At 42.1% G+C, this 21,606-nt stretch overlaps 1 long non-coding RNA gene across 2 annotated transcripts; it reads right to left on the bottom strand.

Moving 5' to 3' along the window:
- Positions 1 to 314: 314 nt before the first annotated feature.
- LOC118519329 (uncharacterized) lies at positions 315 to 5,917 on the bottom strand. 2 transcript variants are annotated; one of them, XR_004909107.2, is made up of 3 exons: positions 5,743 to 5,917; positions 2,208 to 2,360; positions 315 to 338 (listed from the first exon to the last, which is right to left on the bottom strand). It is a non-coding gene; the product is annotated as an uncharacterized LOC118519329 (long non-coding RNA). The 2 variants fall into 2 exon arrangements; XR_004909106.2 differs by lacking the exon at positions 315 to 338 and having other exon boundaries at positions 2,160 to 2,360.
- Between the last annotated feature and the right edge of the window lie 15,689 nt (positions 5,918 to 21,606).

Below are 21,606 nucleotides of genomic sequence, written 5' to 3'. Positions count from 1 at the left end.
TCCCTGGGCTTGAAGAAGCAATGAGAAGGAGCAGTTTCCAAGGAAACAGAGGACTGTGAGAAGAGGGTCCCCAACAGGTGACAGGAGCTATATGACTCACAGTATTAGGATCTGGGCAGTCCACCTTGTCCCACAGGAAGGGAGTCAGGGGAATAAATACCCCAGTTTCACACTTACCTGATTGCCAGATCTCCTGTTGATGCCTCCCACTGGCCAGTTGCCAACAGGAAGCCCAGGGCAAGGAAGCTCAGTGATCAGTCCACAGGTCAGCCCCCCAGGGCACATAGCTGGGTGGAGAAGGGTGGACACTGGATCTGGGGTGGGGGTGGGGAGGATAACTGGAAAACACGCAGCAGATATGGCACATTTGTGTGTAGGCAAATAAGTCAAGCCCAAGAAAAATAAGACAACTCTTTGAGCCTTCTCTGGCTCTAAAAATTCTCTAACTCTAAATATATTTTGTATAGTCATTTGCTACTTTTCCTTCCAAATTACCCAAGTACTCCCTTAAAAGAATGTATCTAAATCTAGGGTGGGAAATGGGCTTTATCTCACATGTCAATTCCAATCAATGAGTTGTATGGGTCTCCATCGTCTTGTTGAGGATTGGGAGGCCCAACTGGGCTTGGCAAGAATAAGTGCTATATTGATAAGTATGCCCACCATGGGCTCTAGAAGGGCAGGGGCAGAGAAGTCCTCATATTAATATCCAATGAACTAAAGCAAAAGGAGGAATTGAGATAATTATCCAGATAATCTGATTTAAAAAAAATTATCCAGAATATTCCCTTTAAGTGTGTGTATGTTTATGTGTTTGTGTATAACTTCAATCTATCTAGTACAGAAAAAATTTTATATGAGTACTGCAGACACGATTATCATGTCAGTTTCTAGGAGCATGAACAGTTGACACTTCTGATTTTATCCTACTGATGGTTTTTATGTTCACATGTCCAAATGGCATAGATGATCTTACAAAAGGACTTGTTATCTTTATGTTTACTCTCTAGATCTACATAGTCCAATATGGTAGCCACTAGTCATATGTGGCCATTTTAATTTAATTAGAATTAAATAAAATTAAAACTTCATCTTTTCAGTCACACTAGCCCCATTTCAAGTATTCATAGGTGCATATTAGATGGTACAAATATAGAACAGTTCTATCACTACAGAAAGTTCTATTGGAAGGTGTTGCTCTAGAATCCAAGGCTTATTGTTGAACACAGTGAAAATGATGTGTCTGTAAGCATCACTTAGGCATTTTTTATTAAGCTTTTTATTTTAATTCCAGTATAATTAACATAGAGTATTATATTAGTTTCAGGTGTACAATATAGTAATTCAACACTTACATACAACACCCGGTGCTCATCACAACACGTGTACTCTTTAATCTCCATCACCTATTTCACTACCCCGCCCCCCACCTCCTCTCTGGTAACCTTCAGTGGGTTCTCTAATAGGTAAAAGTTTGATTTTTGATTTGTCTCTCTCTCTTATTCCTCTTTGCTCATTTCTTTTGTTAAGTTCCACATATGAGTGAAATCATATGGTATTTGTCTTTCTCTAATGACTTATTTCACTTAGCATAATACTCTCTAGCTCCATCCACGTCATTGCAAATGGCAAGAGTTCATTCTTTTTAATGGCTGAATAATATTCCATTGTGTATATATACCACTTCTTCTTTATCCATTCATCTATCAATGAACACTTGGGCTGCTTCCATAATTTAGCTACTGTAAATAATGCTGCAATAAACACAGGGGTGCCTTATCCTTTTGAATTAGTGTTTTTGTATTTTTTGTATTTAAATACCCAGTGTATCACTTAGTCATTTTAATAATCCTGTTATGTACAAGGCAACAAACTAAGTGCTTTATAAACATTATCTCATTTAATCTGCGTGTGTGTGTGTGTGTGTGTGTGTCTGTGTGTGGTGAGAACACTTAAGTTCTGTCAGGATATTTCAAGTGTATTATTTATTATAGTCACCATTCTGTATATTAGATCCTCAGAACTTATTCATCTTATAACTGAAAGTTGGTACCCTTTGACCTACATCTTCCTGTTTGCCCCTCCCCCAGATCCCAGCAACCACTATTTTACTCTCTGTTTAAATGAGATTAGCTTTTCTTAAAAAAAGATTCCACATATAAGTGATACCACACAATATTTATCTTATGCTGTCTGGTTCATTTTACTGAACATAATGCTCTCCAGATTCATCCACACTGCTGCAAATGGCAGGATTTCCTTCTTTTTTATGGCTGAATAATATTCCATTGTATAAACACCACGTTCATCCATTGCCAGACATGTGCGTTGTTTCCATATCTTGGCTATTGTGAATAATGCTGCAATGAAAATGGGAGTACAGATACTTCTCTTTGAGATCCTGTTTTCATATCCTTCATATATATCCAGGAGTGGGATTACTCATTATATGGTAGTTGTATTTTTAATTTTTTGAGGAACCTCCATCCTGTTTTTCAGAGTGGCTGCACCAATTTACATTCCCACCAAAAGTGCAAAAGGGTTCCTTTTTCTCCACATTCTTACCAAAATTTTTTAGCTCTTGTTTTTTTAGTAATATTCATCCTAACAAATATGAGGTGATATCTCTTCAAGGTTTTGATTTGCAGTTCCCTGATGACTAGTGATGTTAAACACCTTTTCATGTCCCTATTGGCCATTTGTACATCTTCTTTGGAAAAATGTCTATTCAGGTCCTTTACCCAATATCTCCCCTAATTTTTACAACCACTGTGTGAGGGAGGAATTATCACTCCGTGTTATAGATAAGGCCACGAGAAGCAACTCATCCGATAACCACAAGGTAGTAACTAAAAGAGCTCAGATTCAAAACTAAATCTTTCTGACATCAAAACTCAAGTTCTTTACCATTATATCTGCACCTGCAAAAGAAATAGCAATTCTATTGAACAATTCACTTGGTTTTGTGTTGAACACCCGAGACTCCCTAGAGATATAACTAAGTTGAAATGCAATTTATTTTCCAAACCAGCATATTTCCTTACATAATAGATTGTCACCTGTTGTTCAAAAGGTATGATAGAGTGAGGTATGACATGTCCTTGAATTAACCTTTCCTCCATCTTTAGTATTGTAAACAGGAATTAATAAGCAAATAAATTATTGTCGTCATACTACTTTTATCTGCATCAGTCAGGGTCCCATCAAGAAACAAATGGCACACTCAAACAGTAATTGAGGAGAGTTTAATAAAGTGATGACTATTTATCAAGGTGTGAGCAGTGTTTAGGAAAACCAACAAGGAAAAGTGCATACGTTATGGCAACCAAGAGTGGGAAGCCATTACTACCCAAAGCCTGCGGTAGGGGCAGACCAAGGGAAGGAAGCACTTTCCGGAACCAGAAAGGGCTGCTGTATGGAGAAGGTGCTTGAGGAAAGCTGTGGCCTTTTGTAGAGGGACACAGTGAACTTTGAGTGACTCAGTGGGAGAGAGCCACCTCACTGACCAGCTACCCTACAAAGTGAAGGCAAGGTAGTCCATTAAGACCGTCTACATAGTACAGCTTCCTGGGGTGCCCAGCAAGATGGAAAAGTGGAGAAGAGGGACACATAGATGATACTGTGCATATTATCTTTCCGTGTGGTTTAGAAAAAGACTAAGGACAACAAGGCATGAGGTTGATGTTCATAGGAATGAGGTTGACTAACAACAGACTCCTTTACGTCACAGGGAGTCACTTATGGCCAGTCAGAGCCTCGAGGTAGATGAAAAGCCCAGCCTCAGGCCTAAGCAGGCACGGGTCTCTTCCCATCACTAGTTCAAGAGGAGTAAGTGAATATTAGACTTCACTATGGGATCTGTGGCATGCCATGGTGAAGAACATGCCAACTATGCCACGAAGCTAACCTGAAGGAAACAGGCACTTTCCAAGAACATCTGCTTGATTGAAGAGGCTGCTGGGTTAGTGGCCCAAGCATTGGCAGTTAGAGTCACAGAATTGAGAACAAGGATCACTGTGGTCTTAACTCCAGGGCCACCTCTATGGAGCTGCCGAATGGAGCATTTGGGACAAATCTCTGAATCACTGTTTACCAAGTGCCTCCTGCGTCCCAGATACCAGCGCACCAATCACTCTGCTTCTCTCTCCATTCCTGGGCACACCATTCCCTTTTATGTAGTTAGGACTTGGCACCTGCTGGTCCCTCTCCCCAGCTCCCCCTCCCCCACCCAGTCTGTCAACTCACACCCTGACTTCAAAACTCACCCTGGGGATCCCATCCTCTGGGAAGCCTTTCCAATTGCTATTCTGAAGCCTGAGGGGTTCCCTCCCCGAGATCCTCGCAGCTCTTGGCTCATCCTCCCGTTCGTTAACGGGTATCAGGATACAATATAATGAATCGATTTACACGTTTGCCTCCTCAGCGTTGGTGAGAGCTAAGTGCTTAGCCTGAAAGAGGATGGTTTTCATTATATTGAATCCCTAAGTATCTTTGAAAGGCACTGTGTTAGGCACTGTGGGACTGGGTGTGGGAGTGATAGGGACGTTGGGAAGAAAGAGGTAGATAAAGAAAGAGTAAAGTCCCTGATCCCTGCCCTCAAAGGAAGAGTCATCCGATAAAATACAGGATGCCCAGTTCAATGGGAATTTCAGATAAGCAATAAACAATTCTTAATGTTACTTCTTAAATATATCTCATACAAATAGATTTAAGTTCTGCATGGGACACACATGAACTAAAAAAGTATTTATTTGAAATTCAAATTTCACTGGGCATCTTGAATGTTAATTTGTTAAATCTGGAAACCCTATTCAAAGGCCTCGTACTCTAGTTGCTGAAATAAGATGCGACGGCACGGGTCCCTAGCGCCGCCAGGCTGCGCAGGGCTCGCTAAGAACATAAGCGAGGTGCAGTTCAGGTGCCACTGGAGGCCCCCAGGGCAGCCCTCCCCACTGCTGGGCGGAAGGGCCTGGCCAGCGTGCAGAAGCCCGGGGTGCTTCGAGCCCCCTGCCTCGAAGGAAAAGTTCTGGGCTTAAGTCTGACTGGCTGTGTAGCTTTCAGGAAATCACTGAACTCCTCTAAGTGCCATTTTCCTTTCCCATAACTGAAAAATTCCGAATCGATTTAAAAAGGGGGGAGAGGGTCTTTTGATAGCCTTAGGGATTCACGCGGGCCCTACTCTGAGAAAAATTGGAATCTTCCTATAGCTTCATCCACTGTCCCACCCTTTGCTGCCTCCCACTGCTGACAGACACGGGCCCCAGGCACGAGCCAAGAAACGAATACTTAGTGCATGCCTCATCCCTCAGAATCTTCTGTATCAGGGGTCAGCAAGCTTTTGCTATAAAAGGCACTATGGTGAATATTTTAGGCTTTGCAGGCCATCCTATTTACAAATTATAAACTATTTTAGGCTTTTCAAGTTTCTGTTGCAACCACTCTACTCTCCCATCGTAGCACGAAAGCAGCCAAAGACAGCATCAGTAAGGAAGCAAACAAGCGTGGCCGTGCCCCGGTTTGGCTCTATTTGGGGGCACAAAAGGCCAGATTTCATGTAATTTTCATGTGTCATGAAATAGTATTCTCCTTGTGCTTTTAAAAAAAAATCGAATAAAATTCCAATAAAATGCTTACCTTGTGGGCCATAAAAAACAAAACAAAACAAAAAAACAGACAACGGGCCAGATTTGGGCCTTGGCTGTGGTCGGCCCGCGCCTGTTCTAAGAAGACCAAATCGCTCACCTCCGATAAAGTCTTCAGGCTGGAGGGGTGGTCCGCCTCCTACGATTCGTGCCCTGCGGCAGAGGTGAGGAAAGGGCCGGTCTGAGCTCTTACCTGGCCCTGGCCCTCTGTCGTTAACTCGCAGTGTGAATCCAGGGAAATTATATCACCACTTCCTGCCTCATCCTACTTCTGTTTAAAAAAGGACCCAGGGTGAAGGGGCGTTATATTTAGCAAGCTGCTAAATAAAGTGATTGGGAAATAGAAATGAGGTCAATAAGGACAGACGCTTTGCCGGGATGGTCCAAGTATTGGGTAATCTTGAAAATCAGATGGCAAGAGAAATAGGGAAATTAAATTGTTTTCCTTGTAAATTTTCCACCATGATTTTTTTACTTCATGGAAAGCAGAGTAACGTGTGAGGTCATTTTCCTTCATACACAATTCACTTTCATGGAGTTTATTTTTTAAAAAAAGGCCGGGTAGGGGAGTTGCTCTCAGAAACAGAGAAGCCCCAGTGCCTGACTGAGCCCAGAGGGAGCATTTCCTCACGAAGGCCATTTCTGTCCCTCCCCCACCCCTCCCCTTTCTCCCTACACTGCTTCCCATCCCCAGCTGGTATATCCCGGTTTTCCCCCATGACAGATAATCCTCACCTCTCTTCCTTTTTTCTGCAGGATCGTGGTGCTAACATATACCAGGTATACTGCAAAGCCAGGAACCCAACACAAACTACAGTGCTTAGAAATCATTGATATTTTGATGATATGACATCAGAAGGATAGGGGGGAAAAATTAAAGAAAATCGTTAAAACGTATGAGAATACAAAGTGTCCGGTCAACAATGATATAAAACCCCAACTATAAAGAAGGTACTTGTCTCAATCGCCCAGGAATTTTTGCTGGTGAGACATGGCAATCAACTTTAAATGACAAATCCTGGGGAGTTTAGAAAAAGGGCCTTGCAGGTGACATAGGGGGAAAGATCAGGTTTTGATAAAAGTAGAAAGCATCCACGGGAATGGAATGATAATTAGAGAAAATAATACTCAAGCACGAGGGTGCCAGAATATTGGTGTCTACCCAGCAAGTTACAGTAGGGTCAAACCTCATTTTTAATCACTTTGAACATGCCATTTTTATTTCTTGGCTGATGAATTGTTCCCAGACAGTCTTGGTGTATTTACAGAGTATTTAGTTCAACCAAGGTAAAGGCAGATGTACATTCTCCTCAGAGCCTCATTCCCTCTCAGATGCTTAAGTAAATGGCTTACGAGAAGCCACATGGAGCACAAAAGGGGACACCAGAATTCGGGGCCTGGTCCTGCCCCCGTTAAGCCAAGTGAATGTGAGCACATGAACTTCTTTAAGCCTCCGTTCCTTCATCCATAGAATGGGGCTAACGCTGTGTTCTACTTACCGCACAGCTCTGTTGTGAAGCTCAAACAATACGACACATAGAAAGGGCTTTGCAAATAATAAAACTAGAAGTGCTTCTTATGATTATTATTGTTGCTAAAGAAGGAACAGTTGTTTAAATCAACTGCTAAGTTACTGAACGGCAGCTTCGGTTAGTTGAACAGATGACTTGTAAGGGTTATTCAGCACATGTCTTGGTCACCAGTTAGGCCTGGTGAGTCAGAGCCCCAGAGCACGAGGCCTAGATCATGGGCTCCATGAGACCTGCTCATCTGATTTGGGCAGCAGAAGCTCTAAGTTCAAGAAATCTGGGATTGAGTCCCATCTTTCCCCCTTCCTCACTAGGCAAGTCCTTCAGTCCATCCAAGCCTCAGTTTCTCTATCCCTAAGACTGGGACATTAATACTGCCTTGCAGGGTTGTTGTGGGGCTCAGAGACCACATACGTATTCTCTGGTACCTGGTAGGTTTTTCACCCAGGAGCAAGCAGAAACTGTAGAGGGAAGACACAATACTTTTAACCGTTAGCAGCTATTTGGCAAATGCACGTAGAGATTGCTTATATAATCTTCTCAGATCTATCCCTACTTCTTGAAAAAAAAAATTCAAAAGACATGGCTCACGAGTGATGGGATCTGCATCGAAAAATGAGAGCACATTATAAACCGACTTCTTTCAGTTACATTTCTTATTATCATATGGTCCCTGAGATATGCAGAAAATTTTGATAAGTTGACCTAAATTGGCCAGAAGGCTGCTCTGTGCTCAAAACTGCAGACCCTCACCATCCCCAGACCTGCCACTTTACTGTAGTGAATCCTTTCCATACTTCTATCTCATTTGCCCCTACATTCCACACTACACCCCAGCCAACTGGACGTCTCAACTGTTTCCCAAATCCACCCTCTGCCTGGAAAGGCTGACATTGTCCTAAGTCAGGCATTCTGGGAACAGACAGTGTGAGATGCTGCGATGTGTGTACAGGAGGTTTACTGGGGAGCTCTCAGGAAGACCCGTGAGGGAGCGAGGGGAGCGGGATTGGGCAAAGGCAGAAGTTGAACCATGATATGTCCAGAACTGAGGCCCCAGCAGATCCCACCTGAAGCTGTGGAGCTGAGGTGGCCCTTCAGGATGTCAGAAATTGTGTCAAGGTGCTGCGCACTCCACTCCGCGTTGACCAGTCACTAGAGCTGGGCTTCCCCCAGGGAGGAGGTATGACCTTGGGCAAGAGGCAGATCTCAGAGAGGGATTCAACTGAGATCCATCAGCAGCCAACCCTCCCTGCAGCTGGGCAGTGTCTGTCTCCTCCTGAAGGGGCATCTGGGCAGCGCCCCACCACACCCACTACTCCAGTTTCCAAACCACTGCCCAGACCTCAAGGCCCACATTCACCACAGCCTCACCATGAAGCCCACTCTGACCCTGTATTGTCCCCCTCTTCAGACTTGAGATATGGCCCCCAAACCAGGTGCCTCTTGCATCGCCACTGAGTTCAGAGTTGACAAAGCTCAAAACATATATTTGGTACTACTTCTCAAAATTCCAGTGAACGTAGAGAACAAGAGAGTTATGCCCCTTTAACACATGTAGTGAGGCATGTTCTTCTTCTAGTTAAAATTTCCAAGACCTCAGCATATTTAAGCATACTTAATTCTTCTCAGTCTGGTTCCTCATTTTGTTTATAGGAAAGAATATTTCATTGGTAATGATACAATTCTATTCTTACACAACATCCATTGGGGTTTTCATTTCCTTTATTTGATGAATAATTTTTCTTTATAAAGTATTCTTTTGAAAATATAACAAGAAGTGCTATATACTGAAAAGAAAAAGTAGGTTAGACAAGCAGGGTCAAATTAATAAGAAATCTGCTACATTATACAAAATTACACAAAAGTATCACCCACAAAGAAAATATAGTCGTAAAGAGAAACCAGCTCCTTTAAGAACTGAAGAAATGAGGGGCGCCTGGCTGGCTCAGTCGGTAGAGCATGCAACTCTTGACCTCAGGGTTGTGAGTTTGAGCCCCATGTTGGGCGTAGAGATTACTTTAAACAAAAGTGACGAAATGAAGATTAGTGTCCTATTAGTGTCATGATGTCACACATTGAAATAATTTATTGGATCAAAAACATAAAAATGCTTGCTTTGCAATAGGTTATATGAATAAAAAAATCGAGTTAATGAAAAAAATGAAGCCAAATTCTTCTATCAAGTGAGACATATGTGTGAAAGATATACATATATTTATGTTTATACATGTTCATAAAAATTTATAAAATAAATTATGTGCTTATATATTATTTTATATGCATTTATATACAAATGTATATATGGGAACACATGTGTGCATTAGGGGAGTACACACACATACATATGCTTCCCTAACAAATTATTATATAGCTGTTGTTTTTTGGAAAATGATACCCCTTCACTCAGATAGACCATTGCAAACTGAAGGGCTAATGTATATCCAGCTCTCAGTCAACAGTATGGCTATTTACTTATGAACTCTACATGCTTCCAAATCTACAGTACAACACCCTCCATAGCACCACCCTTAGACCCAGGCAAGTGGCCCAACCCCATCCACACCTCAGAGTACCTGTGCTTTGGAGGTCTTGTGCAAATTCTTCTAAGTCTTCCTCGGATGCCTGGGACCTACCTGGGCTAGCTGTGCCATCTGGGTCCCGCAGCCCTGTCCCAGACCAGTGCCTGCAGGGGCCCTGGCCCCCACTTCTCCTCTTCAGGGCACTCTCTAACCCCTCTGTCCCAGGGTGGCATCAACCAGGTGCCCCAAGGAAGCCCTGACCTCACACCTCTTGGTTGTTGGGGCCTGTGGTCCAGATCTGTTCCAGGAGGTTAGCCTGGCAACAGGTCACCCCCAGCAGCCAGCACACTGTGTCTTCCCCTACGACTGGGCTACCAGAGTGGGTGTTGGCATACTGACTCTGGGTTGGACATAGGATTATTCAGGGCAATGGGCTAACTGTCCACTTCTGGGCCTTTATGGGCCTGTCAGTGTTCCCACAGCGGTGCTGCCTCCATCTACAAAACCCCAGGGTGGTGGGGTGGTGGCAAGAGGGGTCCTTCCACAGCCAGAGAGCCCCCCTTCATTGCCGGCCTGAAGGTGGTCGCCAGCCTCTGACATGCTCCTTGCCTCATGTCGGTCCTCAGAGGCGGCCTCACTCATCTCCTCCAAGGTTTTTGGAAACTGTTACTTTATCACATACCTTTGCAACAGACATCCCCAGGTCTCTGGGTCAATGTGGTAACATTGCATTTTCTCAGACTGGCTGTTTTGTGGGAATGGAACCACTCCTCTGCTGGGCCCACAGGACCCTCTCCCACTGTCAACATTGAAGGCCTTCAAGAAAAGACATGGCTGAAAATGTGTCATTCTACACTTATACTAGTTAATTGCCAACAGTCGATTGAACGTGACCTATGCATATATTATTTTGCTGCATAATCTGGGTAAAAATTGCACTTGTGGTCATCAGCAAAGAAGCACAGGAATGATCCTAAGAGTCACGGGAGGCCCATATCCGTGGGCGGCACTGACATGACCAGTGCCAAACAGACAATTCTAAGAGGGAGGGACGAGGTCGGGAGATGTACCTATACTTCAACAGAAACAGGCTCTGAAGAATAAGAACGTATTTCTTACCTTTTTCCCATGGTGGGAGATAGGAATTGAGCCAGGAAGGGTGCATTTGACAAAAAGAAGACAGAGGTGGTCTCTGAACTGAAATAGGAAGAGATGGCACACAGCCCCTGGGGGAACCTTCTTTACAAGCACTGACCGGACTGTAAACAAATATGCGAGTATCACGTCTTTACCCATTATTCTAAATCGTTATTGATACATGACTGGACCTCACATGGGTCCATTAATTTTATGTTTTTAGTCAAAGTGTTTATATAAACAGGACCCTGCAAAAAATATTCTTCTAAGGCCCTGTACAACCTAGAGGTGGCCCTGATCCTATATGAGTTTTTAAAAAATCACCCTGAAACCTGGACATACTGAATGAACAATACCTTTCACAGGCCCTTTTAGTGTAGCAAATTCTCTGAAGGCTTTCCAGATTGCAGTGAATATCATTATTAGAGTCACTTGGTGATACTTTGTAGCAATCCGATGAAATGTTAGCTTCCAATGGAATTTTGAAAAACCTATTGATTTTAAAATTAAAATAAATGTTGAGACCAATGAGACAATTTCCCTTGGCTCTTGTTAGTAATATTCCCCATGCTCTCTTCATTCTTACCTGTTTTTGTTATCCACTATTTTAAGTGAAAATTCTGTAACTGTTTAAATTTCAAATATAGGTAATTCATATTTGAAGACAACCTAGTATAGCACTGGCCCAGGATGCTCACTACATCTGACCCAGCTGCTTCACCCTCTTTTCTTCCTCCTGCTTTGAAGTAGTTTAAAACCCAAATAGACCAATGGAAATGTTTCCTGGTTTTCATAATCTCCTGGGAAGAGACTCCATCACTCTGCCCACTTACCCATCCCAATGCCTAACAATGCCCACACTGTTTCCATATGAGGAACTCATCCTTGATCTGATGAACATATCTCTCAACTGGGGTCCTAACCAGAGACATCCAATGACCCATCCTAGTCTATCAAGGCAAACAAAACATTTTTTAAGGGACAAGTAACTTTTCTACAAAGACCATGCCTTAAATCCCTCTGAATGTATCTGCTACTTTTAAACATAGACTCAAATTTCATTCTTAGACATGCTGATAAATCCCTTCTCTCGAAGAATATTTAAGCCCCTTTGATTAACTCGGTGGTAAGCTATGAACATCAGTCCATCTAAGGTGAACTCAGTCACTGGTTGATCAGGGGATCATCATCATTTCAGGGTGCTCCCATCCCTTTCTTCTACCCTATGTCTATGGGGTGATCCAAGTTGGGGGAAGGGGCTTTTGAAACTTGCTGGTATTAGGCCAAGGTCATCAGTAGGTGTGATACTCAAAATATTTAACAAGCAGTAAGGTAGAGGCATCAACCAATCAGAGCAGACACCAACTGACACAGCTGATGGGGCCTTGCTGGTGAGTTCCAGGTGATGTCAGCCCCATCCATCAGCATCCATCCATGCGGACTTCCAACAGGGCTTGTTCTAGGATTCTCGTGACCTGCCACATGGCATCCATGGTTGAAAAACCTGCATCCTCCTGCTCTGTCCTCAGGTTGATGAGTCATTGAAGGTCACCCAGATGACTCCTGAGACTTTGGGTGATTTGACAGCCAGACATAGGAAAAGAAAATTTAGACTACAATGATTCACTCTTGTAGCAGTTACAAATTTTATGTGTTAAAAAAAATGGTAAATGCAAATGGTCACTCTTTTGCTCATCTCAGGGGAATGGGAAATTTTTGTCTGTGGCGTCTCCGGAGGCTGCAGGCTTTTGGGGGTGCTACTTTCTCTGCTGAGACCCTCCTGTCCCCTTTTATACTTTGCTGCTGCAGAACCATGCTGGAATGGGAGACTTACCTACACGAATTGCTTTCTTTCTCTTGAGCTTCATCAGGAAACAAGGTACAAGGTGCCAAATCTATCCTATCCTATCCTATCCTATCCTATCCTATCCTATCCTATCCTATCCTATCCTATCCTATCCTATCCCATCCCATCCCATCCCATCCCATCCCATCCTATCCTATCCTATCCTATCCTATCCTATCCTATCCTATCCTATCCTATCCTATCCTCAGGTTCCCCAAAGGCTTTGTAGGAGGGAAGCAGAGCACTAAAAACTTGCTCCAGCTGCTCATCAGCCCCTAACCTCTATTTCTCCTCATGGGTACCTGCTGCTCAAGCCTGATCTCGCTTGGCTAGAAAAATGCTCATGAACCATTCCTTCCCACTCAATGGTTTGGCATAAACTCTGTGCATTGAAACTTCCAAAATCTTAAGCTTTTGGAGCTCAGGCTTTTATAGCAAAAGTCTCAGCTTTCCAGAGTATTGTCTCTCTGAGGACTTTAAAAAATAAATTAAGAAACTCAATTGACTTCTTGGGATCAGCTATTTTAGCCTTCTCCTAAAGTAACAAATTCCACTGAAGCAATGGGTGGAAGGTTGCAAAGAAGTGAGGAAATTGTGAAGAAAAGAACACACACACACACACACACACACACACACACACACACACACACACACCCCTCATTATCTCCAAACTGTATCTTTTCCATACATTTTGGGAGAGGTTCTTTCAATATCCAAGACAGAGACCCAGAGGTCCATAAAATAATTTGTAGGGATAAAAATCAATCAGTCCTTTATAGCTTGTTGTAATTAAGATGTGCATATCAATAGTTAATCAATAAGATATGACAAAGATATTTAAAATATAAAATTATCTTCATTAAGAAAATTCTACTCCATTTAATATACTACTTGTTCAATAACCTCAGCTCAAGAAAAATTCAAGATAGTACTCTTTTTTACCCTCTACATTTTTTTCCCCAAAGAAAATATTTCAAGAGACCACACTCCTCACATATGTGTCATCGTGTTCTAAAAGCCTTCCCTCTTGCAGAAGGAATGAGGTGACTTTAAGGACAGTTAAGATTTTTTTTCACACTGAATTTTAAGGGCTGATGACATAAGTCAACCATCAGAGTTGCTGACAATTCACTTCCTTGTTTTTAACACTGGTTTAAAAGGAATACTTTCCATCTTGGTTTTCTCTCCCCTCAAATCCAGAAACTAAATATTCTGTCCGTGAGGGAAAATTGAAAACAATGTTCAGTTTCCTAGTAACACAGGCATTAGCATCTGTCTTCCTTACAGCCATGTAGATACAACCTATCATCCTGGAAGTAAAAGTGTAAACTCCAAAGAGGAGAAGGAGGAGGGAAGCAGAGAGTACTTCTTTTTATAAAGTACCTCACAGAGTACAATAAACTCTTCCGTTGATCTTGTTTGACCCTGAAAACAACCTATGCAGCAGATGAGGCCGAGATTGTTATCATTCCTATTTTACAGTTAATGAAACTGATGCTCTGGAAGATTATGTCTTAGGCAAGGCCACCCAGCTAACAAGCGATGAGCTAGGACAAATACAAATCCAGGCCTTCTGATTTCAAATCCATACTCTTTTCATCAAAGCACAAGGGCATCCCCAATTAAATGCACATAGATTTGGGAGCTGTGACCATTCCCCTGTGAGATCATCCCCATCTACAAAAAATTGTGGTTTTTTACATATCTATTGAAACCTATGGCTGAGAACTCTACTGCTCACCTACATGCATGTTTCTCCTCTTATTTTAGAAGAGGAGATATATTAGAAATTTTTCAAATTGTCTTTGACTTTTTGTGTTCTCTTATATTTGACAGAGGAAAATCTTATTGAGTAACTGGTTTAGGAAAGGTCCAAGACTGGTGAGCTTCACACACACACACACACACACACACACACACACACATTTTGCTTTGTATCAAGTCATTCTTAAATAGGGTGGATTCAGGCTTTGAAAAAACAAAATTTATATAATGGAAGGGTGGTCTTTTTGAAGAACACAAATTACAAATAAAATTAGGTACAAAAGCAAGTATTTATTGATAATTAAATTATGACAAATTAAAAACATTAAAAGCTGAGAAATACCATAGTGTCACAAAATCCAAAAAAGAGAACATAATATTTTTCATTAATTAACTGCCTGACACACCTAGATAATATTTGTTCTTACATTTTTGGCTACATAGTCTTTCATCACCCCTTCAGGACAATGATTTTATATTTTTTAAGAGGGAGAACAGAAAGATAAATATCTTTTTTCTAACATAATTGGTCAAATTTTGTTTTTATTATTGCTGGTAATATCATATGCATATTCAGGATTATTGTCAACTTTGGGAAGATCTCTATGAAGCCTCTGCCATATATGAACTGTAAGGCTTAGAAGAACTATCCACAGACTGGCTTTCAACTCTGTATATCTCAAACCTTGTTTCTCTTCCACAGTCCACGTGCTTCCAGTACTGGGGACCATCAGACACATTAATAGTAAGACAGAAACTTTGCCCGAATCTGTGTCAAGATGTGAGGTTAAACTGGCACATTGGACAACAGAAATATTCCTGGAAGACGTGTGTATACCAGGATAACTAGGCAGGACGTGGAAGGGTTGGAAAACCATATAAATATATCCCACTAAACTCATACTAAGTGTATCCTCAGTTGTACTTTCTCTAAGTCGGATTTTGAAAATATATAAAAGGTATGGTTTTGCCTATACCAGCTGACATGAGAAGTGTCACATGAGAAGAAGTGAGAAAGAGAGGAAAGAGTGAGCTTAACTGATTGTAATTAAAATATCTAGAAACTCTCCCTAGGGGTGAATGTTTTAATAAAACTCAGGCTGATGTCCAAAGCTGACATGATCCATGGCTTTGGGGATTAAACGCCCCACTCCCAAATAGCAAATGTCATTCAGGAAATCCTAACTTGGCTTCTTTTATTTGAAGTGGGTCCAGTCATGTCCCAGATTATCTCTCTCTCATTGTAAAAGAGACAGTCTCCCAGTTACACTGAATTTTGTGAACACTCCCAGGAGGCAAGACCATGTACCAAGGTGCCTAAGATAAAGATAGATACTGCCTATTGGCACAGAAAGGTTTTGAAGCAGTCACATTAGCTAAAATAGGACCCTCTGAATTTTGTAATTGCTCAAGTGGATTGAAATGGAAGGTGGGTTGAGATTATCCAGATGGGTTAGAAGTTGAGTGGAATTAACATGGAAAAGCTCCTTGGGGGAGATAAGTAATTTGGAGCATTATAGGATAGTAGTAGTTAAGCTCCATGAGTACAGGGACCTTGTCTGCTGTGTTTGCTGTCACCTCCAGTGCCTATAACACTGCTCAGCACAGTGTTCAATTAGACTTGGATGGATGGATGGATGGATGGATGGATGGAAGGAAGGAAAGATATGGAGAGAGGAGGAAAAGGGTGTATGGAGAGGGAAAAGGGGAGGAGTGGAAGGAAAGAAGAGAAAGGAAGGGGTGGGAAGGGGAAGGAAAAAATAGGGGAGGGGAGGAGGGATGCAGGGGGAAGGCCTTTGCCTTAGGTAAATTGCAAATTAGTATGTCTCAGTTTCCTCACCTATAAAATGAGAATAAAGGGGCTCCTGGTGGCTCAGTCGGTTAAGTGTCTGCCTTTGGCTCAGGTCATGATCCTGGAGTCCTGGGATCGAGCCCCACATCGGGCTCTCTGCTCAGCGGGGAGCCTGCTTCTCCCTCTCCCTCTGACCCCCCCACCGAGCTTGAGTTCTGTCTCCCTCCCTCTCTCTCTCTCTCTCTGTCAAATAAATAAATAAAATCTTAAAAAAATAAATAAAATAAAATGAGACTAAAAATAGTCCCTCCCTCATAAAGTTGTTGTGAGGATTAAACGAGCTAATACACATAAATCACAAGAGGGCCTGGTACTTAGTCTACCTTTAGTTACTACAATGAATATTTGATTTTCACTTAGTTCCTTCAAGCACTTAGTCAGGGTATCCAACAAAAGAGGATATTGTTACTGGCATAGAGAAAAGGGAGCTAAATTAGAAGAATAATTAATGGGAAATCTGTCAGAGGGCCTGAAATCTCTACTCTAAAAATTCTCAATTTCATGGGAGAGTCTAGAAGATCCTGGCTCTCAGGCAGGACAAAAAGAAGAGCATGCCATGTGGTATGGCAGGGCCCCATCTCAAGCCCCAGTTGGGTAAACGCAATCAATAACATCCTGTCAGTAACTTTTTGTGGTCTCATGTAAATATAGGGTACCTGAATAAAGATAAAAACTGTCATTTCCTCTCTCAAGTTGTAGCATAATGATTTATCTATTCTTTTGAAAGAACCAAACCAAACAATTGCTTAAACTTTCCTAGTTATATATGTCCATTGTGAAATATGTGGGGAAAATATGGTGCAAGATGGTACAATATTTTTAGGACATTTGCAGAGAGGAATACTAGAAAGAATAAGGAACAGTTAACTCAATCCAATGGGCAAGTCATTATAATTACTCCTAAGACAGCCAATGAGGGAAAAAGTGTCATGGGCTGTTTAATCAACCCTGAACTGCGGGGGTGACTAGGTGTTTTCCAATTAGCTAATACAAAACAGTAATAAATGGCCAGCTGCATTTTTTTTAAGTAGGCTCCACCCTGAAATCAAGACCCGAGATCAAGAGTCAGCCAGTCTTCTGACTGAACCACCCAGGTGACCCAGCCAGCTGCATTCTTAACAGATGCTTCCACGTACTTAAAAAGAGTCATTGTAGACTTCCTTTCCAACTTTAAACTTGACTTGGGATGCTCATGAAGAATTTTATTTTTCAAAATTATTATTATCAAACCCATGATCTTCAAAGAAACTTAGGCTCAGGGCGCCTCGGTAGCTCAGTTGGTTAAGCGACTGCCTTCGGCTTAGGTCATGATCCTGGAGTCCCTGGATCGAGTCCCGCATCGGGCTTCCTGCTCGGCGGGAAGCCTGCTTCTCCCTCTCCCACTCCCCGTTTGTGTTCCCTCTCTCGCTGTGTCTTTCTCTGTCAAATAAATAAATAAAATCTTAAAAAAAAAAAAAAAAAAGAAACTTAGGCTCACAAAAGCAATATGAAATATCACTGAGGCAGGAAGTGAGTACTGTTTTAACATTTAGGCAAGCCTTTGTGAATAATGAATCCTTTACACGGAGACAAGGTTGAGGTCCAGGCACAAAAGACCAATTCACAACTTGTCTCCCACCATTTCCAATCTGCTTTCACTTTGATGCGTGGGGAGTGTCATATTCAACACTGTCTATATTGAAAGATACATAAAATGTGTGGCGGAGAACTCGGTGTTTCAGACGACCCCATGGAGAAACAGGGAAACATCTGGGCAGGCTCCCCAACTTGGGCTCAGCCCAAAGGCTCCTCTTATCTCACTCAGCAAGGCGAAAACAAAGGTTGACACCATCTAGCCCAGACCTGCAGACCTAAGGCCTCCAGACAAACACCTACATAATCTTACTGTGATCAAGTATAAGGGTCGGGGGCGCCTGGGTGGCTCAGTCAGTTAACCAGCTAACCATCTGCCTTTAGCTCAGGTCATGATCTCAGGGATCAAGTCCCACATCAGGCTCCTTGGTCATCAGGGAGTCTGTTTCTCCTTCTCATTCTCTCCCTCTCAAGTAAATAAATAAAATCTTAAAAAAAAAAAAAAAAAAGCATAAGGGTGGGATTCATACTGTTTTTCCTAAGCCTCAGCCTAATTTTTGAAAAATCAGCTCATTTGTATAAACAACACTAGGGATTATTTTCAAAGGCATCTTTCTGAAGTCAAAATACTTTTTAGAATAATCTTGTTTATCATATGGGTCAATATGCATGAAAGATTAAAGTAATATTATATCCACTCAAACCCCAATAACTAATGAGAAAGAAGCACGGAGAAAAAACTTGACCCTGAAAGTCAGACAAACTAAGAGTAAGCTCTCAACTTATTAGAAATAGGACCTGGAATAAATTATTTGACCTGGAGGAGACTAGGTTTCCTCGACTGTAAACGGAACTAAGAAGCCTCACCTTATAAGGAAGCTGTAAGAAACAGTACAAGTGCCAAAGAGATAGTAGGGGATCAGGAGATACTCCATTATTGTTATGGTCAACATGAAGATTTGGCGGTAGTTCAACAAAGACAGAGCATTCGCAGATCTAAGTTCTACTCCTGAAGGCCCAAAGCTCGGCGATATGATACTAGATAAATCAATCGTGTCCCACTGCCTTATCCTTAAATGAAGATAATAGTTGCAATCCTTGTAGAGTCTATAATTTTAACGGTGAAAAATACAAATGTAAAAATCTCTAAAAATTAAAAGCACGTATAAAGTATGATTCGTGTAACTGCTGGGGCTGCTGGAGTGGCCACATACCATGTGCGTCTTTGTTTTTGCTGCTCATCTGGTCCCATTTCCAGCTGGGCGCCTCCGAGTTCTGTGCTCCCCTGGTTTGAGTCTGCCAGTGTGGTTGCGGGGGCAGCGCCACACCCCATTTGCTCCCTACCCGGTTGAAATAGGACATTTTTCTAAACTGAAATTTGGCAGTTCTAGATAGGATATAGTAGGTGCTTTTGAGTAAAGTAAGCAATTTCTCCTCGTGGAAATCCTAACCTACTGAGCAGGACTTTGAGATTGCCCATGGCCATTTTGACAGTCTCTGACCTTTCCGGATGCATCTTGTCTTCCTAACTATGAGGTACTCTTTCTGAGGCCAGGATCTGTATTTTAATTACTTTTGAACCTTCTACATCACTTCCTATTTTCTCTTCACAGGCTGTTAATTCTAATCTCAGATAAATCCTTCTTTTTAACTACTTATTAGCTAAGTTTAGCAAAATGATTCTCCCGCAATATAATGGATGGAGGACCTTGAGTTTCTTCATCTTTTTTTTTTTTTTTAAAGATTTTATTTATTTATCTGAGAGAGAGAATGGGAGACAGAGAGCATGAGAGGGGGAGGATCAGAGGGAGAAGCAGACTCCCCGCTGAGCAGGGAGCCCGATGTGGGACTCGATCCCGGGACTCCAGGATCATGACCTGAGCCGAAGGCAGATGCTTAACCAACTGAGCCACCCAGGTGCCCCGAGTTTCTTCATCTTAAAAACAGGATATAACAGTATTTCATGATGATGATAATAATAGTAATTAACATAACTAACATTGAGCATTTATAATACCTGAGACATTATACTAAGTGCTTTACAAATATGACTTCATTTCATCCTCCCCATAACCTGATGAAGTAGTTTTCATCTCTCATTTACAGAGATGGAAGCCAAGGCACAGAAGAATAAAGTAGCTTGCCTGAGTCTGTGGATAGTGGAACCAGGATTCTGACTCAAAGCCACACCACCTTAACATTTATAACACCCCTGGCTTTTGGTCCCAAACCAAAGTTTCAAAATTTACTTTGAAATGTCAAAGGCCTGTATACAAGCCTATTGTTAATTGTGAGAACTTGGTTTGTGGATTTATAACACATTTCATTAATGTCTCTCATTTTATGACCCAAACCCACTTGTAATTTGCATTGTTATTTAAAGTAATGAAACTGGCCTAATTCATAAATATTCAGTTTCTCCAATTTGTACCAAGGAAGCTTCCTATTGGCAGAGCTCATTTATCCATTAGCTACAACAGGCACAGTGCCTACACCCCAGAAAACTTTTAGGGGACCACAAAAATCTTATCATTTCCTTAAAATAAGAGGAAAAAATGAACTTTTAGGTCAAAAGAAATGTTGTGATATATAACATTAATATGCTGTCTTTATACCAATGCAGTCATGAAACTTAATTATTTACTTATTTATCTAATTTTTATGGAGGAAAGGGCCACAATGGCAAAACCTCTAGGGCCCCCTGAAAGCCCTACCTGTTGGCTCTGCAGGCTTTACTGGCCCTCTCTGTCTTACTGATGCAATTTCTCATTGCATCTCTCTCATTGCCCCCATGGTCACTCCCCTGCAGCTTGTGACTTCTGGCTCTGTGGATGTCAAGTGTGACAGAGTCTGGCTTATAAAAAGCATTACAGCTGCTCCTTAGCATAAATAGCACATCCTGGGAGCCTGGTGTGGGTTGTTAGAAGGTGGTTTCCTTCTCCCTTTCAGTGTGATGAGGAAACGCAGCTACTGGGGTGTCTACATCACCCATCGGAGGAGGGTTTTCTGGCCACAAAGTGTCTAGCCACGAGAAACAGTCTACAGCAAAAGGATATTACAGAGAGGAAATAGAAAATGTCAGGAAAACCCATCTTAACTGCTCAATGGGAGCACTCAAGTCTGGGATTCTAAGAAATGTACTTGCCACAACCAATGACAGCAATGACAGTTCTAGGTCACCTGGGGGCCAAGGCCCTAGAGAAGGGAAGACCTTCCCCAACTTGAGGCTGTTTTGTGGCCATTCGTCCCTCTCCCCGTGCCCATAATCTTGAGCTCTTTTTAGCAAGCTCAGATTCCAGATGTCAGCCTGAAATCCTTGCAAAGCTGAAGGCAAGCCTCGGGTTAAGACAGGACCCTAAAGACAGGACGAGGGCTATTTGACCCCAGTGGGGCTGGGGACCCACAGAAAACCGTGGATTTTCACTTTTGTTATACTTGAACTGTAATGACCTTTATCCTCAAGTCTGGCTTGTGAGTAATGAATACGAAGTCCTCTCCTTTTGGCCTCTCAGTTTAAAGAAAGAGGAAGGAAACGGTCCATTGTTTTTCTAACCTTACAGTTTCCTAGTGTGAGGTGGAAAACTGTGGATGGCAAGTGAAAGCACCAGGCATCTCTATAGGAGGACATCCGGTGAGGCCCGACCTGCTCTTGAGGGGCACACAGGGACTGTGAAGCCATGGGGCACAGGAGTAAAAACAAACTGAAACAAGTTTCCTTAGCAAATACATCTGAATACTCACCACA

Source organism: Halichoerus grypus, chromosome 7 (genome assembly GCF_964656455.1).
Source record: "Halichoerus grypus chromosome 7, mHalGry1.hap1.1, whole genome shotgun sequence".
NCBI classification, from domain to species: domain Eukaryota; kingdom Metazoa; phylum Chordata; class Mammalia; order Carnivora; family Phocidae; genus Halichoerus; species Halichoerus grypus.
The sequence above is the reverse complement of the archived record's forward strand: the minus strand, read 5'-3'. Positions and strand labels throughout refer to the sequence as shown.